This window comes from Melospiza georgiana, chromosome 30 (genome assembly GCF_028018845.1).
Source record: "Melospiza georgiana isolate bMelGeo1 chromosome 30, bMelGeo1.pri, whole genome shotgun sequence".
Taxonomy (NCBI): Eukaryota; Metazoa; Chordata; class Aves; order Passeriformes; family Passerellidae; genus Melospiza; species Melospiza georgiana.
This window is the reverse complement of record NC_080459.1, coordinates 5800832-5811747: the sequence shown is the minus strand read 5'-3', so window position 1 is coordinate 5811747 and position 10916 is coordinate 5800832. Positions and strand designations below refer to the sequence as shown.

General features: G+C 54.2%; 1 long non-coding RNA gene across 1 annotated transcript; it reads left to right on the top strand.

Moving 5' to 3' along the window:
- The first annotated feature begins 272 nt into the window (after positions 1 to 272).
- LOC131094637 (uncharacterized) lies at positions 273 to 2637 on the top strand. Its single transcript, XR_009115713.1, has 3 exons — positions 273 to 360; positions 2142 to 2223; positions 2411 to 2637. It is a non-coding gene; the product is annotated as an uncharacterized LOC131094637 (long non-coding RNA).
- The last annotated feature ends 8279 nt before the right edge of the window (positions 2638 to 10916 follow it).

The following is a 10916-nucleotide window of genomic DNA, read 5'->3' as shown; positions in this document are numbered from 1 at the left end:
ACCAGAGCCTTTCTCGCCGATGACTCACCGGTTGCCAGGCGGGGCCGCAGAGCCCGGCGGCCCCGGAGCGGAATTTGGGGCTCGGGCCCGGGGGCGGATCCGCCCCGGGGGGGTCCCCGAGCCCCTGCCCAGCCCTGGGGCCGATCGGGGGCTCCCCCACCCAGCAGCCGGTGCTGCGGGGCCGCGGGGCAGAGCGGTGGGAAAGGGAGTCCGGGCTGGGAGCGGCGGAAATGCGGGAGGAAGAGGAGGGAGAGGAGGAGCAGGAGCAGGAGCGGGAGAATCGCGGCGCTCGCAGCGCCCGCACGCCGAGCCTGCAGCACCCCCTGCCCCGGGAGCATCGCCCCCAGCCCCGAGCCGCAGGTGAGGGCCGAGGCCGAGCTCGCCCCGGCTCCAGCCAGGGGTCTCCGGGAGGATTTTTTGGAGAGTGTTCGGAGCCGGCAGATCCCGGACTCGAGCCCCGGCTATTTCCGGGCTCCCCAAGAGGAGCTTTTCGGGGTCAGAGGAGCCGCGATCGCCCCTCGGGAGGGTCCCGGCGGGTCCACGTGGGGATGGCCCGGTACCGACGGGGCGGGACATGGGTTTTGGGGATCCCCGTGAGAGCCGAGGCTGTGGAACGGGGGACCCCCGGGGCGGGGAGAGGGGAAGGGGCGATACCGGAGCTGGGGGACCCCCGGCAGCCCGGAGATGAGGCGGGGACGGGACCCCCTGACCCTGACAGGGGCGTGTCCTGGGGTGACTTCATGATGCTCGTGCCCCATCTGTCTGTTTGGCCCAGAAATGAGTTCTGCACCTTTAAGGCTGGTTCTGAGAGCGAAGGGGAAGAGGAAGAAGCTGCAGTTTGTTTTCAGAAACTGCACTCACTCCTCCACATTCCGGCTCCCGGACTGTTGCGGTGCCTTAAGGAGCTGGAACAGAGGCCACATGGAGTTAGGAGGAGTGAAGTTGATTTTTATGGAAATGCCTTCAAAGGCCACACCCCGGCAACACAGGAGCCACAGCTGTGGCTCTGCCTGGATGGCTCCAAGATGGGAGCAGAAGAGGGCTTGGTCACGAGATCTCACATTTAAACAAGTTTTAATCCATTTGTATATAGAAGTTAACTGCTCAATTAATAGTTTCAAATTATGAAGTTACATCTTCCTTGCTTGAATGCCTGCTCTACTCTTTTCACGTTGTTTATGCTTTGGGCCAGAAGTTTGAAGAGATTGTCCTTGAGTCTCCAGCCAGAACAGAATTGTTTTGTCTTCACCACCTTGTGAAAAGATCCCAGGAACATTAATATGAAGCTAAAAGCTGCACATCCAAACAGAATGGAAAAATTTAAAACCTAAGGTATCGGTTGTCTGCAGACAGACAGCAGGACAGAGCTCTCCTTTGCTTTTAGTTAGTTTTAGCTCACTGAGGCAGAGAAGTTCCCCCAACTGTGGTTTTTGCTTTTCTTTGGAGCTGTTTAAACCTGCTCTGCACTGAACACCCAGAACACCGCTGGCAGCTCCCACCTGTGGCCCACCTGGCCGGGCCTGGGCCGCGGCAGTTCCAGTGCTGGAGGGGCTGATAAGAGACTGATAACAGACTGAGTGAGCTGAGCTACAGCCCACAGAGGGACTTTCTGAGTTTGTCATCAATTTTAGAGCGGCAAGAGGTTTTATTTTTAATATTGTTCAGTTTCTGTGCTGATGTATGTTTGCCTGTTACATAAACAGTTTTTTCCCCTTTTCTCCATGGAAATATTTTCTCAATTCGGTTTGGGGAGGGGCCGCTTGAATCTGCTTTCTAGAGGAAACGCTTTTGGAGATTTTCTCCCAAATTTGCCCTAAACCAGGACAGGGTGGTGGGAAGAGGGGAGAGCCCCAAGTGACTGGACTGGGGTGAGGCTGAAGAGGGGACCCCAAAACCGCTCAGCATCCCTAAGCAGGACCCTGGAGAGGGGGAATCCCCAGTGCCCATGGGATCTCCAGCAGCCCTGAGATGGGGGACCACCAGAACCCCAGAGACTGGAAATGGGACACTCCTGGTGGCTTTTTTTGATTCACTCTTGATTTTTGAAGGTTTTTATGGACACCAGATGACTTCTAGTGATGGACTTGGGCGGGAGGAATCCCCAGCCCAAGGCATTCACACCTTGTTTTTCCCCAAACCAGGATTTCCCATTCCCAAACCTTGGCAATATGGAGGAGGAGAAGGCTTGGAGGAAGAGGAAGATGCCCGGGGACACCCAGCCAGGTGAGGAGGAAGTCAGTGCCCCTTTCCCCCTCTCTCCTGCTCCATCTCCCAGCCCAGCACAGCCCCCAGCTGCAGGACAACCCTGCTGCCAACGCCGTCCTACCGGGGATGCACTGGAGGGGATCTCCTTCCCCTTCCCTCTGGCACAGAGGCAAATCCCATCCTCTCCTTGTCCTTCCTCCCCCAGGGAAGGAGCTGAGGATGGAGACCAGGGAGGAAAAATCCCCACAGCAGAACCTCGTGGAAGAGGCCATTTTGAGTGACTCCACAGTGCAGGAACCCAATGGGGAGGAAAAGCCCTGGGCAATCCCGCACAAGGATGGGCTCCAAACCCAGCCCAGGGTGCTCTGAGGAGGAAAGACCCACCCTGAGCCAGGAAGGTGGACAGAGCTTCAGCCAGAGCTCAGAGCTGGTGGCCCATGAGCAGCTTCAAGATGGGGAGAAGCCCTAAAAGTGCTTGGAGTGTGGGAAAAGCTTCAGGAAGAGATTCAACCTGATCTGCCACCAGAGGATCCACACTGGGGAATGGGCCTACGAGTGTGAGGAATGTGGGAAAGGGTTCAGCTGCAGCTCCCCCCTCATCACCCACCAACGCATCCACACGGGGGAGAGGCCCCACGAGTGTCCCCAGTGTCAGAAGAGGTTTCGGACAAGCTCCAGTCTCCTCCGCCACCAGCAGATTCACACAGAGCAGAGGCCCTTCCTCTGCCCTTAGTGCAGGAAGGGTTTCAAGTGCAACTCCAACCTTGTTAGGCACCAGCGCATCCACAGTGGGGAGAGGCTCTACAAGTGTCCCCAATGTGGGAAGAGGTTTCAGACCGGCTCCAATCTCCTCCTGCACCAGCGCATTCACACAGAGGAGAGGCCCTTCCGCTGCCCTGAGTGTGGGAAGGGCTTCAAGCACAACTTTACCCTCATCAGGCACCGGCATATCCACACTGGGGAGAGGCCTTACAGTGCACCCAATGTTGGAAGAGCTTCTCACAGTGCTCATTCTTTACCTGACACCAACAGAGTCACCCGTAAGGGCAGCCCTGTGAGTGCCCCAGCTGCAGGAGAAGCTTCATGTACTGCTCCAGCTTCATCCCCCATGGGAGGACCCACGTTGGTCAGAGCCCTGGCGATCCACATTCCCTGTGATCCATATTGTGAAGACACTGGGCTGGTTATTCTTTTGTTTTGGCCCTAATTTTCTTTGGATTCATCTTCATCCCTTTAAAACAGAGAAAATTGGGGTAAAAATCAATAAATTCATCAAAGGCATCTAAAGCCTCACTTTTTACTTATGTTTCAGGAGAATCTGGGATTCAGGGAGATAACTGGAAGAATTTGGGGGTTTTGGGGGTATTTGGTGTACTTGTTTCCCTTTCTTGGCAAGGAAAGAGACAAGAGGGTTCAATCTGTCACCTCAATGCCACTGAAAACTAATCAATCCCACCCCAAAATTCCTCAATTCCACACCTTTTTGGTGTGGAATGGGGTTGGGAGGGGATTGAGCAAAGTGGGCTTCAAATCAGGAGGGTTGAGATGGGCATTAGGTGGGGCAGGATGGGTGGGATGGAGTTTGGGAGGTGGGAAATGGGGGAAATATGGCTTGGGAAGGGGGTCTTGATGTCCAGGAGTGGTGGGATGAGTTGGGGTTGGGATTGGGGAGGTGGGCTGGGGTCTGGAGTGAGACAGCCAAAGTTTGGGGATGATGAAGGGAGGGGGAGCCCATTACTGAGTGAGTTTTTTAATAATCCAAATTCCTGAAGAGATTTTGAGGTATCTCATGTTTCTGAGGCAGTTTTTGGGCACTCCCCAGCTCTTGGTGGTTTCCTGAGAGCAGCTCCATGGAGCCCCATTGCCAGGGGTGGTTGCCTTGGGCATGAGCTCAGAGCTTTTGCCAGAGTCCGTTGCCTCAGTGCTGGAACGCAGAGAAATGATGAACGGCCCCAGACATCTTCAGTGTGTGTTTGGGGGCAGAGAGAGTTCTGCATAGGTGGGGTGGTCACTGCCCTACCCAGCCACTGCAGCCTCTGGTGCAGCCCCAAAGTGGCTGCCAAGCCCCTGGCACCCCAAAAACCCCACCTGTGAGAGGGACCAGAGCAGGTCAGGCAGTGACACGGGTGTGACACTGACACGTACCACGGCCCCAGAGCTCACAGCAGCTGAGATCCAAGACTGACTGTGGATCTCTCTCTCCCTCTCTCTCTTCTCCTGACTTCCTTTTATCGAAATCTGGTTAACTTGAAGTTGGACGGGTTAGAGTTTGCGAAGTCAGTGCTTTGTCAAGTGATTTACTGTAATTCAATGCTGTTTCAGATTTCCCCAATACCTCATTCTCTGAAGTTTGTGACTAAAAGTTTGTTCTCCACCCTTCTGAGCAGTTTGTTGTTTTCTCCCCTTGGCCATCTGTCCTGCAGGCTGTGCCCCCTGTGCGTGCTGCTCCTCTGCTCTGGCCGGCTGCACTCGCCCATCTCGCTGTGCCCCAGCATTTCTCACCCAGCGTTTCTGTGCCCTCCCTGGGCTCCCTGCACCCAGTGCTGCCGGCTCCTGGCACACAGAGCCAGGGCAGGAGCCCACCCTGCCAAGGGGCTCTGGAGCAGGGCGGGGGCTGCAATGGCTTCTGAGCTCAGCAGCTGCTCCTGGCATGGTTCCATGGAGACCCAGCACAGCAACGCTGCTGAGCATTGTTCCTGCTGAGGGCCACACACTGCTGGGGCACATTCCCTGCCTGCAGCATTGCTGAGCATTGTCCCTGCTGAGGGTCACACACTGCCGGGGCACATTCCCTGCCTCCAGGATTGCTGAGCATTGTCCCTACTGAGGGTCACACACTGCTGGGGCACATTCCCTGCCTGCAGGATTGCTGAGCACTGTCCCTGCTGAGGGTCACACACTGCTGGGGCACATTCCCTGCCTGCAGGATTGCTGAGCATTGTCCCTACTGAGGGTCACACACTGCCTGGGCACATTCCCTGTCTGCAGGATTGCTGAGCATTGTCCCTACTGAGGGTCACACACTGCCAGGGCACATTCCCTGCCTGCAGGATTGCTGAGCATTGTCCCTGCTGAGGGTCACACACTGCCGGGGCACATTTCCCGCCTGCAGGATTGCTGAGCATTGTCCCTGCTGAGGGTCACACACTGCTGGGGCACATTCCCTGCCTGCAGCATTGCTGAGCATTGTCCCTGCTGAGGGTCACACACTGCCGGGGCACATTCCCTGCCTGCAGGATTGCTGAGCATTGTCCCTGCTGAGGGTCACACACTGCCGGGGCACATTCCCTGCCTGTAGGATTCGTGCCCAACCCAAGCGCTGCATTTGTGTCTCCAGCATTGCTTTCCAACAAAAACAGGGGAAGGCAAACTGTGCAGGTCATGGTATTTTAGTGTGTCTAAAACTCACTAAGTCATTGATCTTAGAGGTGAGATGAATTTAGAACTCATGGCATGGAGAAGTAGTGCAAGATGGAAAAGGGGAGCATAGAAATAAACTGAGGAAAACATTTCAGATTATTTCTTTCCATTTTCATTTCATTTCTGGAAAGCTGGTTCAGTTTTCCAGGAATCTTCTCTGTGATCCTGTCTGCTCTTTTCAAAAACCTTTCCTGGAGAATGAGGTCGAGCTCCTGTCACAAGATGTGCCAGCAACTGCAGCTTCTCTTGGCTTTCCACACTGTGTGCAGCAGGACTCTTGCAGCAAAGCAGGACAAAAGTTTTGAGGACTTGACAACTTGTCCTTTCTTTTTCTGGTGGACTGGGAAGTTGTGCTATGGGTAAGGTTTTCATTGTTACTGTTCCAGGCTAAGAAAACAGGAGGTGGTACAAAGAATTGTTAGGGAATACAAGCCTGGCTGAATGCAGAGAAAGAATCTCCAGAGCCTGCAGCCACAAGTGGAGAGTTGTGTGATGATCATTCCAACCTGTCACTGGACATCTTGAAAATTATCTGGAATGTGAAAATGCTCTGACAGAGGGAGTTTGTTTCTGAATTCAGTGTGGATGATTCCACATCTGGCGCCTTGGTGCATAAATCAAGAGCACAATCAGTTCATGATAAGCACCAGAACAAGATGGACCTCTCAGAGTAGCTGACTGAAACAATCTGAAAAGGAGAAATGCAGGGAATGATCGGATGAACCTTGTCTGGAAGAAGGGTGAATTTTTCTAATAATTACTAATCCATTCCCTCGTCTTTTGGCTTTCTTAGCAAGGCCATTTGCATCCCAGATTCCCTATGAAGTGAGAGGCCTGAGCTTGTGGAAGTGCCTGAAAGATGCCCTGTTCCTCTGCAGGGAGACTCAGGCTGGAACAGGAGCCAGAGCCCTCTCTGGAGAAGCCTCCTCCAAGCTGGAATTTGTGCTGTGCTGGGAGAGGAGGAGGAGGGGGAGAAGGCTGGCTCTGTGTGGCAGGAGCAGGAGATTTGGGCAGACATTCCGTCTGTGCCGCTGCCCCACAATGGGCGGCCGTGCCCGGGGCTCTGGGCCTGGCCCCGTGTGCGCTGAGCTCCCTGGGCTGGTCTCAGGTTCCCGCTGGGACTGGGCAGAGCCTGGGCTCAAACTGGGGGCAGCAGCAGTGCAAAACACCTCTGGGCACCTGCGTTTCCTGCTGCTGGGAAGGAGCAATGAAGCGAGTTGAGAAGTTCTGGTTTCTGTTTCTCCTGGTGGATTTTTTGATTTAATTCCACATTGCGGAGGCAAATTCTGTGACAGCCTCTGTCAGCTTATTCTATTTCAACAATGCCAGCAACAGAGCTGTGTTTGAGTGCTACAAATGTGGCCTGTGTGGCTTTAATTCCCCTCATCTTAGTGTTCAGGGGCTGGTGAGCATTCCAGTATCTGCTGATCTTTATGCTTGTGACAAAAATACTGACTTCACTGTCATGAAAGCACAGTGGGTAGCACCAACTGAAACAGGCACTTGCATTTTTATGGATAAAATTCAGGTTGCAAGCAGAAGAGGGCCAAGAGCAGCCATGATCTGCAATTCCCAAGGCAAAGGCACCAGCAGCCTCCTCCTGTCACCTCAGGGTGAGTAAAAGAGCATTGAAAACAGCGCTGGAACCCGGTCCTTTCTTCCTCTGAGGGCTGGCTCAGGGCAGCACAGGCGGGCCCTGAGCAGTCAGGGCTGTGTGTGGGTGCTGGTTGCTCTGCTCCAGAATTGAGCTGGGAAAAGCCCTTGGGAGCCGAGGCAGGAGCAGGCGGGAAGGGGCCGGCGCTGCTGTTGCTCCTGGCCGGGAGCCCCGGCTGGGCCAGGCCGGCGCCCCCTGCGCTGCGGCTGCTGCTGCTGCCAGAGCCGGGCGGGACTCGGGAACAGGGAATGGACACGGGGGGACAGCAAAGGCCTGGCGGCTGCAGGGATGGTGGCGCTCGGGCCAGCGCCAGCACAGAGCTTCAGCCCACAGTTAACCCCGAGGGAAACGCTAGGGAAAGGCTTCATTTCAGCTTTCTTTACTTGTCGCTGTAATGAAGGGACTGAAACGAAAGGAGAACAAGCAGGGCCCGACCCCTCCTCCTCTGGGAGGAGCCCCGTGTCTGGGGCTGTGAGGGGACGTGAGGGGCCGTGAGAGGCCGTGGGGAACTGTGAGGGGCTGTGAGGGGCCATGAGGAGCCGTGAGGGGCCATGGGGAGCTGTAAGGCTTTGTAAGGGGCTGTGAGGTTTCATTCTTGAGTCGAGAATGACACAGGAACAGGCGGGAAGCAGTTGTGTAGAGAGAGTGAAAGAAGGTTTTATTCAAGAGAACTGTGCAGTTTTTATAGAGTGATATGATTTATTCTATTTGATTGGCTGGTTAACAAAAACACATTATACACTGTCCTTGAGAAGAACAGAAAGACAAAGTAGAAGAACACCACCTGCAGATTGTTTTTAGTTAACAAGTTATCACATTCCTACAACACCCTAAAAATTCTCACATGCTGCTGTGAGAAACACTTGCTGTTTCTCTCTCTCTCTTCCAGAGCATCCACAGTGGGGGGCTGTGAGGGATTTTGGGGAACTGTGAGGGAGCCATGAGCTGTGGGAGGCTTTGAGGGGCCATGAGGGGCCATGGGGAACTGTGAGGGGCCATGGGGAACTGTGAGGGAGCCATGAGGGGCTGTGAGGGGCCCTGAGGGGCCATAAGGGTCTATGTGGGAGGCCAGGCTCCTCATGGAACCAAGGATCCATTGTGACACTGCGGAACCAAGGAGATCATTGTTGACAGTACAGAACCTCATGGAATCAAGGGGCCATTGTGGCACAGCTGATGGCCTTGTGGAACCAAAGGGACCATGGTGACACTATGGAACCTCATGGTACCACAGGTCTGTTGTTACACAGCAGCCACAGCAGGGCCGCAGAACCAAGGAGATTGTTGTGACACTACACAACCTCATGGAATCAAGGCATCCATGTTACACAATGAACCTCATGGAGCAAAGGGTCCATTGTGACACTGTGGAACCAAGGAGACTGTTGTTGGCAGTAGGAAAGCTCATGGAACCAAAAGTCCATTGTGGGGCATCATGGAACTATGGAGACCATTAGGACACTTCAGGACCACGGGAACCAAGGGGCCATTGTGACACTGCAGGGCCTTGTATAACCAAGGGGTCCTTGTAGCACTGATAGTGGAACCCTGGAAAAAGTTAAAGATAGAATCTAAAATGTTAGGCTTTGTGCTTTCCCAGATCAACTGCACCTGCGTAAGCAGTATGATAAATTATATAATTGTTAGATGTGATGATTGTTTAGTAATTAAATGTAATTATTATATAACCATAAGAAGAATAGTGAGAAACTATGTTGGAAATTCAGAGAGGGGCTAAATTTATGTATACAATAGAACAATATAAGTTTAATAATTAACATGAAAGTTATGTAAAGATAGAGTATAAAACATGATCATTTCGGATGTATGGTCGGAATCAGATTTGGGTTGAATATACTCCGATTCCCAGAGCTTTTAATAATAAGCACTGCATATAATCCCCCGTGATTATGTGTTTCTGAACACTTACAGCACTGCAGGGCCTCATGGACTCAAGGGGATCAAAGTAACATTGTGGGGCTCCATAAGGGGCTGTGGAGCTCCATAAGGGGCTGTGGGACTCTATAAAGGGCTGTAGGGCTCCATGAGACCACGGGGCCATTCTGATGGTGGAACCAAGGATACCATTGTTACACTACAGAATAAAGGAGGCCATTGTGAACCAGCAGGGGAACCCGCTGGGACTACTGTGACACTTTAAGGGCCATTGTGGAACAGCAGGGCCTTGTGGAAGTGATGAGACCATTGTGACATCCCAGGGCCTCATGGGAGCAGGGGGCCTCTGGGACACTGTGGGTCTCCATGGAAACAAGGGGCCAGTGTAACACATCCAGGCCTGCTGGAACCAAGGGGTCACTGTGATCCTGGGGAACCCAATAGAACCAAGGGGCCATTTGGAGACATTGACCTCATGGAAGCAAGGGACCATTGTGCAGTCCCATGGCAAGAAAGAAACCATTTGGACACTGCAAGGCCCCATGGAAAGCAAGGGGCCATTGTGCCACTGCAGAGCCAAGGAGACCATTGTTATATCACTGGGCCTAATGGAAACCAAGATCTGTGGTGATCCTACAGGGCCTCATGGAACTAAAGGGCAATTTTGATGCTGCAGGGCCTCAAGGATCCAAGAACATGGAACAGGTCTGGGTGGCTGGGCCTCCTGGGGGCTGCTTGACTGGTCCAGCTGGCCTTGGCATGTTGAGAGTTGCTTCTTATCATCCCCTGAAACCCTGGAGTTCTGTGCATTGCTTCCTGTGGGAAAGAACTGTCCTTCTCCTCCAGGGGTTCAAGGCTGAAATTGGGATTCCTCCTCCAAATCTGATTATATCCAAGGATTATTCCCATATGAAACCCGCCAGAACAGACTGCTCTGGCTGGCCTTGGCCTCTTGGGGGCCACCCCTCATGTGCCTTCAAAACACTGGGGGCCCGTTCTTTTCTTCCCATTGAAAAAAACACTTTCAAGTCCAGCCATCCATGGCCAAAATTGAGAATCCGCCTCCAAAATTCCTAATATCCAATGGTACCTCCCAGACAAAAGCTGCCAGGGCTATCTAGATTCCCTTGGCTGCCCTGGTGGCCCTGGTGTTGCTGCAGGGCCTGAGTGCTCTTGGGGCCGGGCACAGCCCTGGGGGTGGCAGTGCTGGGGCTGCAGCAGGGACAGGCCATGGGCACTGCTGGGGCAGCGCTGATGGCTCAGCCCAGGGCCTGGGGGCTCCAGGTTCCTTGCCCAGGCTCTCTCAAGAACACGCCCAGGCCAGCGCTCAGCACAGAAAAGCCCCGTGAGCAGCCCCAGGCTGGCCGTGGGCAGGCTGGGGGCAAACAGCATGGCTGGGGCTCTGCAAGGGCCCTGGGGGAGATGGGAAGGAGCAGCAGAGCAGGGGCTGATCCATCCCCAGTGCGCTGGACAGCACAGGGCAGCATCCCAGAGCGTCCTCATGGAGCTGCCAACAACATCCCCCCTCTGCAGCCCTGGCCTCTCCTCCAGCTCACAGAGGTGCCCCATCCTTGCAGGCACAGACACGGCAGCACTGGCTTGACAGCCCCTGTTTGCATTGCACACAGCAGGCGGGAGCACCCCCATGCTGTTGCTGTGGGGACATGAACCTGAGGGAGCACAAATGCCATCAGCTCCTGGGGCCAGCAAGGGCTGGGGAACACCAGGGAAACCACTCAGC